This window comes from Dendrobates tinctorius, unplaced genomic scaffold (genome assembly GCF_039654945.1).
Source record: "Dendrobates tinctorius isolate UK_male_01 unplaced genomic scaffold, ASM3965494v1 ptg000226l, whole genome shotgun sequence".
NCBI lineage: Eukaryota > Metazoa > Chordata > Amphibia > Anura > Dendrobatidae > Dendrobates > Dendrobates tinctorius.
Genome location: NW_027361893.1, coordinates 6,473,976 through 6,487,448, shown reverse-complemented (window position 1 = coordinate 6,487,448; position 13,473 = coordinate 6,473,976).

Here is a 13,473-nt window from a genome sequence, read left to right as displayed (position 1 = left end):
AGGTCAGCCATGTCCATTCTAGGGTTAATGACCTCCTGCATTCAGTCGGTGCCCTGGGCTCAGGCCCACTTAAGAACGCTCCAATCCCATATCTTAAGAAACTGGAACAGGGATCACACCTGCCTGAACAAAAGAGTCCAGACCCCAGGAACAGTGAAAGTTTCACTGGCATGGTGGATGGACCACAAAAACCTGTGCAGGGGAATCAAAGGGTCACAGATCCCCTTAGTTACGGTTACGACAGACGCCAGCAAAAAAGGCTGGGGAGCTGTAGTGTCTCGACAACCATTCCAGGGGTTATGGAGCCAGAAAATGAGTGCAAGATCCTCAAACTTCAGGGAGCTGAAGGCAGTGGAGGAAGCCCTCCAGGCAGCAAGACACCTGGTCCAAGATCAACATATCAGAGTCTACTCGGACAATGTAACAACAGTGGCACATATCAGTCATCAGGGCGGCACAAGATCCAGCAACCTGGAGGGCCTCTCAGGCCGAATATTTTGCTGGGCTGAAAGATACCTCCGTTCCCTGACAGCGGTACACCTGAAAGGTACGGCCAATCTTCAGGCAGATTTCCTGAGCAGAAAAGATAATCCTTTAAAACGCATCCAGCCCGGCGAATGGACCCTGAATGGAAGAATCTTTCGAATACTAGTCAGCAGGTGGGGTCTCCCGGAGGTGGACCTTCTAGCCTCAGGAGAGAATGCTCAGATGAGAGACTACTTCTCCCTGAACCCCAGGGACAGATCCCTGAGAGTGGACGCCTTCGCCCACAAGTGGAGGTTCCATCTGGCATATGCCTGCCCGCCAGTTCCAATCCTTGCTGCAACCCTGAGGAAAACCTGGGAGGATCAGACCCCAACCATTCTAGTAGCTTCCCTGTGGCCAAAGAGGAGCTGGTATTCGCTAATTACAGAACTACGGGTAGACGGACCATTCATCCTGCCCATAGAAGACGACCTTCTCTTACAGGGCCCTCTATCACCCAAACTTCCGGGGAATGAAGTTAGCGGCCTGGTTTCTGAAGCCCAGATCTTGAGAGCCAAGGGGCTATCGGAGGCGGTAATTAAAACCCTCCAGAAATCTCGGAAGCCGGTCACCATTGCCATATATAATAAAATATGGAAGAGATTCTCCTCATGATGTCTGCCAGACAACCCTAACATTTCCCGCATCCTGGATTTCTTACAGAGGGGGCTGGAACTAGGTCTAAAACCTAGCACACTAAAAGTACAAGTATCGGCATTAAGCTCCATGTTTGACTATGACTTGGCTAACCATAGGTGGATAAAAAGATTCATGACATCAGCCGCTAGGCTACATCCGAAAAAACTAATTTCCGTTCCACCATGGGACTTGAATGTGGTGCTTATGGGACTCAATCAATCACCCTATGAGCCTCTATCATCCTGTACTTCTCAGCTCCTCACTTACAAATTAGCCTTCCTTTATAGCAATAACCTCAGCAAGGCGAGTAGGAGAGCTCAGGCTCTCTCAGTCAATCAAGGAACCCTACCTAACAGACGATTCCATAGTTCTCTCCCTTGATCCATCTTTTCTACCAAAGGTTGTGTCTAACTTTCATAAGTCTCAGAGTATAACTCTTCCATCATTCTGTCAAAACCCAGCAAACCCCAAAGAGGAGTTGTTCCACACGCTGGACGTAAGACGTATAATTCTCCACTACTTGGAGTACACCAAACCATATAGAATCGACCACAACCTATTTATCCATACCTCTGGTCCAAACAGAGGAAAGAAGGTGGCAAAGAACACCATTGCCAATTGGATTAAAAAGGCTATCTCTGAAGCATACCTGGCGCAAAACATCACTCCCCCTGCAGGGATCAAAGCGCATTCAACACGATCTACCTCTACTTCATGGGCTGAGAGGGCAGGTGCATCTTCAGAGCAGATTTGTAAGGCAGCAACCTGGTCCTCCTTACATACTTTTACTAAACACTATAGATTAGACCTTGTGTCCAACAGGGATCTAGTCTTTGGCCGAAAAGTTCTTCAGGCCGTTGTCCCCCCCCCCCTAGTGCAGTATAGGTTGTTATGCCTCCTATGCTGTCGTGGAAGGTTGCTAGAGAAGATAGAATTAGACTTACCGGTAATTCGGTTTCTAGAAACCTTCCACGACACCACTATTTCCCTCCCTGCATTCTTGGACAAATTCTGAGAATCCTAAGGTAACCAGTGCTATGGTAATCAGTTATAAGTCACTGGTGAGAGGGAGGTGGGAGGGACCTTTTTAACCTCTCATGCTTCCTGTCCCCCATTAGGGCGTGGAGACATCCTCCTATGCTGTCATGGAAGGTTTCTAGAAACCAAATTACCGGTAAGTCTAGTTCTATTATTTCCATTTTCCCATTAGGGTTAGGGCTGAGATTAGGGTTAGTGGTGTGTTGGGGGTAGGGTTGGAGTTAGAATTGGGGGGGTTTCCACTGTTTTGGCACATCGGGGGCTTTCCAAAAGTGACATGGCGTCCGATCTCAATTCCAGCCAAAAAAGTCAAATGGCGCTGCTTCCCATCCGAGCTCTGCCATGCGCCCAAATAGTGGTTTACCCCCACATGTGGGGTATCAGCATACACAGGACAAATTGCACAATAACTTTTGTTCAAGCAAAAAATTGTGTTTAATGTCCACAAAAAACACTCACAGTGCACAACACGCTGTATCCTCCGGATCGCAGCCGGGAAGCAACAAAACAGTCCGTGGTCATTTGCCGTGAGCGACCGCGCTGCCCGGGTATGCAGGGGTGCCAGACCTTGGCTCAGCTTGGCCCTGTGTTGCCTCACACAGGGAGCTCTACAGACCACTGCTCTGTCTCTGTGCGAGTCAGAACTGACACACCCAAACTCTTCCTACAGGGTTTTTTTTTTTCCCTTTCTCCAATCTGTGGCCATAGGCCCCTTTTGAGACCTAGGCTGGAGGAAATGGATCGGACCCCACTACCTTCCTGCAGTCCGTTTCAAAAATAAAAGCCCATACCGGGTTTTCCTGAATAAACTCCATGGTCCAAATAACTTGACCAGGCTCAGACTCACTTTTATTCTGCCCTGTGAGTCACAGGCACACTGCTGCGACGACAGGGCACTCCAGCAGATCTAATATGCTTCTGAGCGCAGTCTGGGGGACACATAGCGACCCTCACATATGACTCCGGTCGCTGCCTTACATATATATATATATATAGATAGATAGATAGAAATTTCTCAGTGAACTCACTCCTCATGCTTGGACTCAATTAAATAAAAACCCTCATACTCTACTGGTGTACGGGCTCCACTTTAGCGGTATCGAGGCTCGCTGTTCTGAGTTTGTCACATCACACAAGTCCTGCGCTCAATCAGCAGCAGCTTCACTGTTGCCACATTCGGACTTATTGAAAATCAACAGGAAGCCAGGGCTGCGGCTGCTCTCTGACTGCCTCATGATGCTCGATTTGTCCAAAAGTGAGGACATTGTAGTAACATAGTTAGCAAGGCCGAAAAAAGACATTTGTCCATCCAGTTCAGCCTATATTCCGTCAGAATAATCAAATCCCCAGATCTACGTCCTTCTAAAGAACCTAATAACTGTAAGATACAATATTGTTACGCTCCAGGAAGATATCCAGACCTCTCTTGAACCCCTCGACTGAGTTCGCCATCACCACCTCCTCAGGCAAAGAATTCCAGATTCTCACTGCCGTAACAGTAAAGAATCCTCTTCTATGTTGGTGGAAAAACCTTCTGTCCTCCAGACGCAGAGAATGCCCCCTTGTGACCGCCACATTCATTGGTTTAAACAGATCGTTGGAGAGATATTTATATTGTCCCCTTATATACTTATCCATGGTTATTACACATGGTTATTATACAGTGGGGAGAGTGACGCCAGCACTGATTGGGCACAGGGCTCACATGACATAACCTCAAAAGAGCCCCAAGAACGCAAGTGTCAACACCGCTGAAATTGTGCCAGCATGGGAGGTTTGTATAAGTATTTTTATTTTAGCAGGACCAAAAATGAGAAATGAGAAGGGGTTAAACATCAAAAATCCCACACAGAGAGAACCTAGTGTGTGAGAAATGAATTACAGGAAAATCGTATTTTGTTGACTATCAAACATATCAAAAATAACTCTGATTGGGAGAACCTATAAATAATTGAGAAATTGTACAAAAATATGATGCGCGCAGTGTGCCTTCAAGGATGGAATATTATATGGGAGCTTTACAGAATAAACCAAATACCAAAAGAAAACAAACAACCCAAAACAAATAGCTCCTCTTTATTAGGTAAAGTATAAAAGAATTGCGCCATTTTCCGATACCCGTCGCTTCTCCATTTTTAGTGATCTCGGGTTGGGTGAGGGTTTATTTTTTGTGCACCGAGCTGATGTTTTTAATGATACCATTTTGGTGCAGATACAATCTTTTGATCACTCATTATTGCAATTTAATGCAATGTTGCGGTGACCAAAAAAACGTAATTCTGGTGTTTTGACTTTTTTTCTCATTACGCCGTTTAGCGATCAGGTTAATTCTTTTTTTATATTGATAGATTGGGCAATTGTGAACGCTGCAAGACCAAATATGTGTATGTTTGATTTTTTTTTTGTTTTATTTTGAATGCGGCGAAAGGGGGGTGATTTGAACTTTTCATTTCTTTTTTTTAATTTTTTTAATATTTTAAAAACAGTGTTTTGTTTTTTTTTTGGGTTTTTTTTGCTTTCGACATTGTGAAGACATACAGCATTGTATCTTAATTAACCAGATGACTATTTTTTAGCAAACTAAGAATAATAGAATGTTATCTGTATGTTGGCTTTCAAATTAAATTGTAGATTTCTTTTTGTTCAAGAAAACAGACTTTTGTTGTGCAAGCCGGTAATATTGACTTTTATTGTGCACTTATCCTTGATCACTAGTGATGTTTGCTGGTATGCTAATTATGCATTGTGCTATGGAGCCAGATTGTTGACTTTGAAAGTAGAGAGGGAAAAACTATGCAAATAGTTTAAATAATCAAGTAATGGTACTTGATCTCATCTCCATTCTTACCCTTTGTGTAAATGCTGAATGGTGGACACTTGTTAAGTCTAAAAATAGGTTACATGCCTCTGTATAAAGAGACTAAGAGAGAAACAGCCAGAGAGATTCTGCCAAGACATCCATACATCCCAAAAGGACCAGAGGCAATACAGAAGCAATTTTACATCATGGCTCCATCACAAGGGACACGGATTTATCATTCTATAGGAAACAACCTGGGGGTTTTCAGCCTCAAATGGGAGAATACAGGTCTGCTCCATTGACCATTGCTGAACCGTGGATACGTTTGGAGAAGCCAGGTTGTGTTCGTCAGATTAACTGACTATGTACCTTGTATAGACTCAATGGACTGTCATTTTCCTACGCTTGTCGTTATCTCCTCTCTGTGTGTGGTGCCACAAGTGGGGCAGCGATCCTGGGAGCTTTGAAGTCATAGATGCTCTTATCCCAGCAAATCAGCGGAAGGGTGAAACTCTGTAATGTGCACCATCTTCGGTATTTTGCTGAGACTGTGTTATGTGTTATCTGCCTGTTTTGTGGTTCAATAAAGCATTGCCACACTTTTACCCTCACCCTGTGTTGTCTGAGTAGCGTTTTGCTCACGGTAAAAGGAGAGCAGGAGTTCAGCGGCACAATCCCTGGTCCATGCGATTTCGGCTAGCGGACCAAGGCGCCCGCTGACACCCCCCCCAGATCGTCTGTATGTAGCAAGGTTGCTCATCTACTATGAGCGCCAAACACTGGGCAGCACTTATAGGATCCAGCAGTGACAACCATACAGGTTTGCTGGAGACCCATGTTTGTCATGCTAACCCATCAGTGACCTGTGATCACGTGACAGGGTCACCGATGGGTGGGATTTCTGGCCCATCATATGCCGGAAAAGATATGGGCTCAGCGCCGCAGCCTAAATCAAAGTGAGGGAATCCGACATCAGTGTACATTTACACCCGATGTCAGAAAGGGTTGAAGGGGATTGTTTTTACAGAGACAGAAGTGGTAATCAATAGAGATGAGCGACTTAGACTTTTTTCGGATCGAGTCAGGTTTCATGAAACCCGACTTTCTTAAGTCAGGTCGAAAGAAATTGGCCGACTATATGGAAAAGTCGGGGTCCGATTGAAACACGAAACCCAATGCAAGTCAATGGGAAAGCAAAGTCTGCAGTGAGTGGAGGACAGTAAACACCTACAGTGCCCATTTCAAAGCCAATGACATCAAATCTTATTACTTAAGCTTGTCAACCTTAATTTACTTTATAATAGTTACGTGTTGAAAACTGGGGGTTATTTGGCTAAAGTTGTGGGGGGGTAGGGCTGGCGCCATGTTTTCGTGTGCCCTGGGCCAAAGAGTGTCAGTGCGCCCTTTTAACACATACTGTAAAACAATTCATAATGCTCCGATACGGCACAGAAATATAGGTATAGTACAATGAAAAATACTTCACTGCTTACATGACATGACTGATATCTATTTTAAATTCTACAATAGCTCAAAAAACGGACAGTATATTACTCCATACAGTATTATGGCCACCACCTAGTGCGCCATACAGAATAATGAGCCCCGTATATTTCTCCATACAGAATAATTGGTCCCATATAATGTTCCATACAGTATATGATGAGCTCCACATAATGCTACAGTATATGATGTTCTCCATGGATGATGCTCCAGTGTGTTATGGGCCCAAATAATGCTCCATATATAATGGGCCCCATTTCTAATGCTCCAGTGTATAATGGGCCCCATAGATGCTGCTCCAGTGTCTGATCTGCCCCATTTAGAATGCTCCAGTATATGATGGGCCTCATGGATGATGCTCCAGTGTATGATGGGCCCAAATAATGCTCCATATATAATGAGCCCCATTTCTAATGCTCCAGTGTATAATGAGCCCTGTAAATGCTGCTCCAGTATCTGATGTCCCCCATTTGGAATGCTCCAGTATATGATGGGCCAAATGGATGATGCTCCAGTGTATGATACAGGGACACACAGAGTCGGGACGGGTAGGAGAGGGGTGCAAAGACACGGGCAAGGTCAGCTAAATGCAGCAAGACAAACCAGGAGTTCACCAGAGCCAGCTACAAACGCCGTAGGCAGGAAATTTAACTGGCACTGCCTGCAGGATGCAGCACAGAGATATAGCAGACCCGACACAGGAATGAGGCAGAGAAAGTTAACCCCTGACATGACCAGACCGGGAAAAGAGAGACAAGACCAAAACCCGGTCTAGATCATGACACAGACAAAAACCATAAATAACCAATATAATTATTTATTTCCCTGATAATGGTGGGAATTGTTATCACTATGCCAACAGTGAATAATAACAAACAAGGTGATTACGAGGTGAAATATACAATATCAGATATTCAATGAATTCTCCGGCTCTCTCTCACTCTAATAACAGCCTCTAACCATAGGTTACTTTATCTATCAAAAAGGGTGATTTTCCTGACACATAGTCGACAACACTGTCTCTTCTGCGAACACAGACTATAGCGGGGTCTCTGCCTCTTCCCATTAGGCCATAAGTCCTCCTAACAAGGTCTGTCAAGGTTTGCTGGGCTGCCTTCACTTCAACTGGATTGTCTGTTTTACTTCCCTGGACCAACACCTGTACTGACGTAAATGCTGGAGCAATGGCCCAGGTCACTCGCTCTTCATTGCAGGCGTATACTACTGAGCGGAATCTCCTCACAAATCTTCGGTACTTGAGGAACTGCGCATGTCCTTGTACCAGAAGTAGTGAGAGCTGGGACTCTGCTCTTACCTGGTGTAGTTTGGACTCTGGGTCTTGTCATCTATGATTCTATGATTCTAGGTCACATTCTCCGGTCTTGATTGTCAGTCTGGACTCCGGGTCTTGGCCACCGCAGGTCTGATTCTCGGGCCTTGGCTGGCGTAGTCTGGACTCTGGGACTTGTCTGGTGCCGCCTGGGTTCTGCCACCACAACCAGCTGCCTTGGGCACTTTACCATGGCCTGGTACCTCAGATTCTTCACTTCCATCCCTTTTTTGCTTGCTGCAAAATCTGTTTTGGCTTTTGGGGCTATTGCCTTTATAATAACAGTAACCTGTATCATCAAGGTCACCTGACCTGGTGTACCATCTAGACTCTTTCTTCCTGAAACTCTCCCTCTTCCCATTGATTCCATAGGGTCCCGTCTAGATAGCAGTCTTTTGCACGAATGCCGCACAGCCCTGAGGATTTGTTCTTATGTAACACACACCTTTTTACACCCCTTATGCAGTATATATGATGCCCATAACATAGTATAAAGTTACCACAGTACTGGCATCTCACACAAAAGATATTTCCACAATATCGCCAAACCCCCACACAATTAGTATAATCTCACAATACCACCATCCCATCACACAGTATAATCTTCTCACAATACCGCAGTTCAATCCACACAGTTCCATAGTACCATCATCCCACCACACTCAGTATAATGTTCCCACAGTACTGCCTTCCCCCCACTTTCTAATGTTCCCATAGTACTGCCCCCTACATGCACAATATAGTACCATCCACCCCACCGACAACGTCACAGCTAATTAAGAAATACTTTCATAGCCCCATTCTTGGTGCAAATACTAATGAACCCAGGATCTATGAGATATTTACCAAACGATACTTGGATAGGCAGAGTGTATCATCCATAATGGTAGCCCACTCGGTCGCTATGGTGCCTATGAATTGACAGGGCTCAGTGGGTTCAGGTATTGGTCACCCTCTCCTTCCCATCATCACAATTTCAGTGATTTCCACATTCCCATGACGGTGATACCATTGAATAGAATAGTGAATCAGGGAGTCGGAAGCTCCTGATCCACCATTCAGCCTTCACCTGTGAGTCTGAGACTCCGTGCACTGCAGGCACCATGATGTCACTACATCACCCCTGTAGTATGGAGCCTCAGTCATCACACCACGTAGACCAGAGCAGCGCACCTCAGGAACCAGGTTGGGGGAGTAGTGTGTTTTTTTTCTTTTTCAAATATCAGGAATTGTGGGGGCATCATATTAAGAGAAGAGCTGTTGGGACCCTCATACTGAATGTGTGGCTAGTAGGGGCCATTATACTGGGGTTGTGGTGGACTTTAAATGCCTCCATACTGAGTCGCAGCCCTAATTTTGTGTAGCAGGTTGTGGTGGCCATAATACTGTGTGAGGTGCTGTGGGGGTCGTCATACTGTGTGAGAGACCGCATAAGGAGAACAATTTCCTTGTGATAAGTCGGATAGACCAAAGGTCTGCATTTCTTACACTTCTTAGGCTACTTTCACACTTGTGTTTTTTTGCTGTGCGTTTTTTCCACAAAAAACGCATAGAAAAAACGCATACAAATGCTGCGTTTTTTTCAAGCATTTTTATGCGCATGCAGGAAAAAAAACGCAGAGTTTGTATGAGTTTGTATGAGTTTGAGTTTGTATGAGTTTGTATGAGTTTGTATTTTTTCCAACATTGTTTGTCCTCACCAAAAAAATCAAGATAACAATTATTAGGGTTAGGATTAACACTAACCCTAAACCCTGACTCTACTAACCCAAACCCTAACCCCTAACTAACCCTAACCCTTAACCAAACCCTACTAACCCTAACCATAAACCCCCTAACTAACCCTAACCCCTAATTTCCATTGTCTAACCAATGGTCAACAAAAAAACGCATGCGCAAAAAAAACGCATACATGCGCATACCAATGCGCACGTATGCGCACCCATAGACTTACAATGGGTGTCTTGCTGTAAAAAAATGCATTGCGTGCGCATGCGTTTTTTTGAGGCATGTCGGACGTCCAAAAAATGCAACAGGATGCATTTTGTGCGCCTGAGTGCACACTACAAAAAAACGCATGCGTATAAAAACGCATACAAACGCATGGGTATGTGCACATAAGCGCATCTCATGCAAAATATAGGGGAAAAAACGCATGCGTTTTTTAGTGCTAAAATACAGCGCAAAAAAACGCAAGTGTGAAACCGGCCTCAAGTTTATTTTTGAACTTCATACCATCTGGTCCAGGCCTGCCAAATACAACAGGAGCATGCAATCTGCAGAGTCTGGAGATATGACTCTGCCAATTCTACAGTATATATGTAGATAGATTTTTTTTTTTTTTTTTTTCTTTACGTTGGAGGGCCATTTCCAGCTATTGCTGTGGGATCTGTGATTCTATCTTCTCCACTATGTATAGGATAATAGAGTATAATAAAGTAGTTATGGATGTGACTTAACTAACATTATGCAGTGACTGTTTTCCCTATAGTGATGGATATTTCTTGTTGCTGAAACTGTGATATTTTTTTCCACTTTAAACCATTTTTTAACAACTCTGATTAGTGCGATCATCCAACATACAAGCCTCTGATGGCTCCGGTGATGCACTGTACTACTTTAGTGCCGTGTATCACCACTGCCTGTCAGTGTAGTACTACTGACCTCATACACATGAGATAAGTGTTGGCTGCAGTGTCGCTATCCGGGCATTACTGCCCTGATTGGTGTATGGGGCCCACATCGGGCCCAGTCTTCTCTGCTCCTGGCCCCAGTGGCAGGATTCTGCCGGTGCAGTAACTGAACCTGCATCCGAGATGTAGGTTCAGTTGCTGTGCGAGTCCAGGCCCACATGTCAATAGTTAAAGCTGCTCGCCAATCGAAGGCTGGCAGCTGACGTCAGCACGCACGTCGCCAGCGTATGACGTCATTGTCATTCACTGGCGATTGAGCACTTGAAACGCCTGGAAAGATCATTGCTCACTGCAGGAGCATGGCGAGGTAAGGTGAACTTTTTTTTATTTTTATAGAAAGCGGCAAGCCACAATATGTTACACCGGCAGGATGGAGACACATGGACCATGTGTCTCCTTTCTGCCCGGGGCAGAATGGAGACACGAAGGCTGGACGGGAGATACGGGGGCAGAATGGAAATAGCGGGCAGGAGTGGAGACACGTGGGCAGTATTGGAAACACGGGGCAGGAAGGCGACATGGTGATGGAAACAGATGGAGCAGGATGGAGACAGATGGTGTAGGATCATGGGGCAGGATGGAGAAAGATGGTGCAGGATGGAGACAGATGATGCAGCATCATGGTGCAGGATGGAGACAGATGATGCAGCATCATGGTGCAGGATGGAGACAGATGATGCAGCATCATGGTGCAGGATGGAGACAGATGATGCAGCATCATGGTGCAGGATGGAGACAGATGATGCAGCATCATGGTGCAGGATGGAGACAGATGATGCAGCATCATGGTGTAGGATGGAGACAGATGATGCAGCATCATGGTGCAGGATGGAGACAGATGGTGCAGCATCATGGGGCAGGATGGAGACAGATGGTGCAGCATCATGGGGCAAGATGGATATGATAAAGACAGCTGAGGCAGTATCATGGTACAGATGAGGCAGGATGGGTCATCACATGAGGGCAGAATGGATACTCCTGAGGACAGGATGGGAGAACATATGGCTGGAGCCAGGAATTTGACACACGGGCAGCCAGAAGGGGGGATATTATCATGGGGGCTAATTAAGGGATATTATTACTGCAGTGATGTATTTATTTTATTTTTCGAGGATACTGTTTTAAATGGGGGAGGTGGTCCTGTTACTGTGCAGAGCGACTATGTTGACTTTTATTCATTTGGTGTAGTTTAGAATTTGGGGATAAAAAGTGTTCTGCAAGCGGTGCTCTAGATAACTGTTATGTCTTGCAGAGATGAACCCTGACTGGAAGAAATGATGGTGGTCTGTGCTGGATGAAGATGAAAAGCAAAGATGAAGGACTTCACCTAGAGATGTCACTGGTGAGTCAGTGTGTTACCTGTATATTGACACTATATACAGAGCTCCTGTGTATAATGTCACTGGTGATCACTGTATTATCTGTACACTAACACTATATACAGATCGATCTCCTGTATATAATGTCACCGATGATCACTGCTGTAACGAATGGATGCGGAGGCAGAGATGGTGAAGTTCACATTCGTTTTTATTTCTGAAGTGGATCCTCGGGACCACGGTCCCGGGGGATCTGAAGGGGGCGTGACTAGTGAGCCCCGGGTACCCGTAGTAAGCCCCTCAGGCAGGGCCAGAATGGAATACCCGGAGGACACAGGTGCTACCTCCAGTTAGACCCCGAACACGTGGCAGCTGTCCCAGTGGGACCAAAAGGGATAGCAAAGGTTATATCAGAGTCCGTAATGAGCTGGGTCCTGGATCCGGTTAGTTGGTAAGGAGTCGGTTCCAGTGACCTTCACACAGTCCTTGGACTCGGATGGCTGTTGGCGGAACGGGATGGCTTAGGCCCAGATGGTTGTAGATATAACCAGGTAACACAGGATACTGATATGCTGTGGAGACAGAGAGCATTAGACAATGCACAGAGACTGCAGATGCAGCGCAGACGGGTTAGCATGAGAACCGGATGTAGCAATGATAGATACAGTTGTGGCCAAAAGTATTGACACCCCTGCAATTTTGTCAGATAATACTCAGTTTCTTCCTAAAAATTATTGCAAACACAAATTCTTTGTTATTATTATCTTCATTTAATTTGTCTTCACCCCTTAATGTCTATGGACGTGCACAGTCCGTCATGGCAGGAGGTAACTTTCAGCACCATGACGGACTCTGCACGTCCTGCCTTTGAACTGTTACTGCGTGTAAACACGCAGTTTCAGTTCAGTGCCGACAGCTGTCTATGACAGCTGAGAGGCACAGTAAGGGGGGCAGGGACCCTTGCACTTGGTCCCTGCACCCACAGCTCTGTGATTGGTCAGTCAATCTGATAGACCAAACACAGCATTGATCAGCAAGAGAAGCTGAAATTTGAGTTTCTCCTTGCCTGATCAGTGTAGGAGCCCGGCGCTGCAGTGGCTGAGCCTCCTGCACTGACAGCTAGGAATGGAGCCCCCTCCGCCCCTGACTGTTAACCCCCTCATTGCTGCGATCGAGCGTGATCGCAGCGTTCAGAGGGGGGGGCTAGAGGGTAGGCGGCTCCCTCTGCCTCAGGTTGGCATCCCTGCGATGTAATCGCGGGGCCCGACCTGTGCCATGATGACCCGGAGGTGTCATGACAACCTCCGGGTCATTTACCTACAGAGAGTTGGTGAGATCATGCTCACAGCATGGTGTCAGCAGCTCTCAGCATTGGTATAATGCATTACAATGCTGGAACATTGTAATGTATTATACCTAAAGTGAAAACGAAAGTGAAAGTCCCATAAAGGGACAAGGTTGAAAAAAAAACAAAAACATTTTTTTAAAAAATATGTAAAAAAAAAATAATATAAAAAATTCACTAAAAAATCCCCTAAAAACTACACATTTTTATGTAAAATAATAAACAAAGAAATACACATGTTTGGTATCGCCACGTCCGTAAAAATCCCATCTATAAAAGTA